At 40.3% G+C, this 268-nt stretch overlaps 1 protein-coding gene across 1 annotated transcript in view; it reads left to right on the top strand.

Moving 5' to 3' along the window:
- pigq (phosphatidylinositol glycan anchor biosynthesis, class Q) overlaps window positions 1-268 on the top strand; it is a gene marked incomplete at its 3' end in the record, with an annotated part of 12,893 nt that overhangs the window by 10,449 nt on the left and 2,176 nt on the right.

Here is a 268-nt window from a genome sequence, read left to right on the forward strand (position 1 = left end):
CTCGTGGCTGATTCTAAATAGAAAATCTACTGTAAATAGTCTGAAAATGAGCTTTGAAGGTTAAAGCTGCTGTGTGATCATCAGCTGATCATCACACCTGCTGACTCGTGTTCAAACGGGTCTGGTGTTGAACGCGTTGGCAGCTGTTTGGAAAAACAAGCAGGTCTTAAGAATGAGGTGTTATCTTCTTGTGACAGAGCTGGAAAAATAGAGCGAATAGAGAAAATAGGCCAATTATTGTAAGTCGACTCTTAAATCGACATTTTTC

The sequence above is a fragment of the Morone saxatilis genome, unplaced genomic scaffold (assembly GCF_004916995.1).
Source record: "Morone saxatilis isolate NCDOM2014 unplaced genomic scaffold, NCSU_SB_2.0 Contig14, whole genome shotgun sequence".
Classification (NCBI taxonomy): domain Eukaryota; kingdom Metazoa; phylum Chordata; class Actinopteri; family Moronidae; genus Morone; species Morone saxatilis.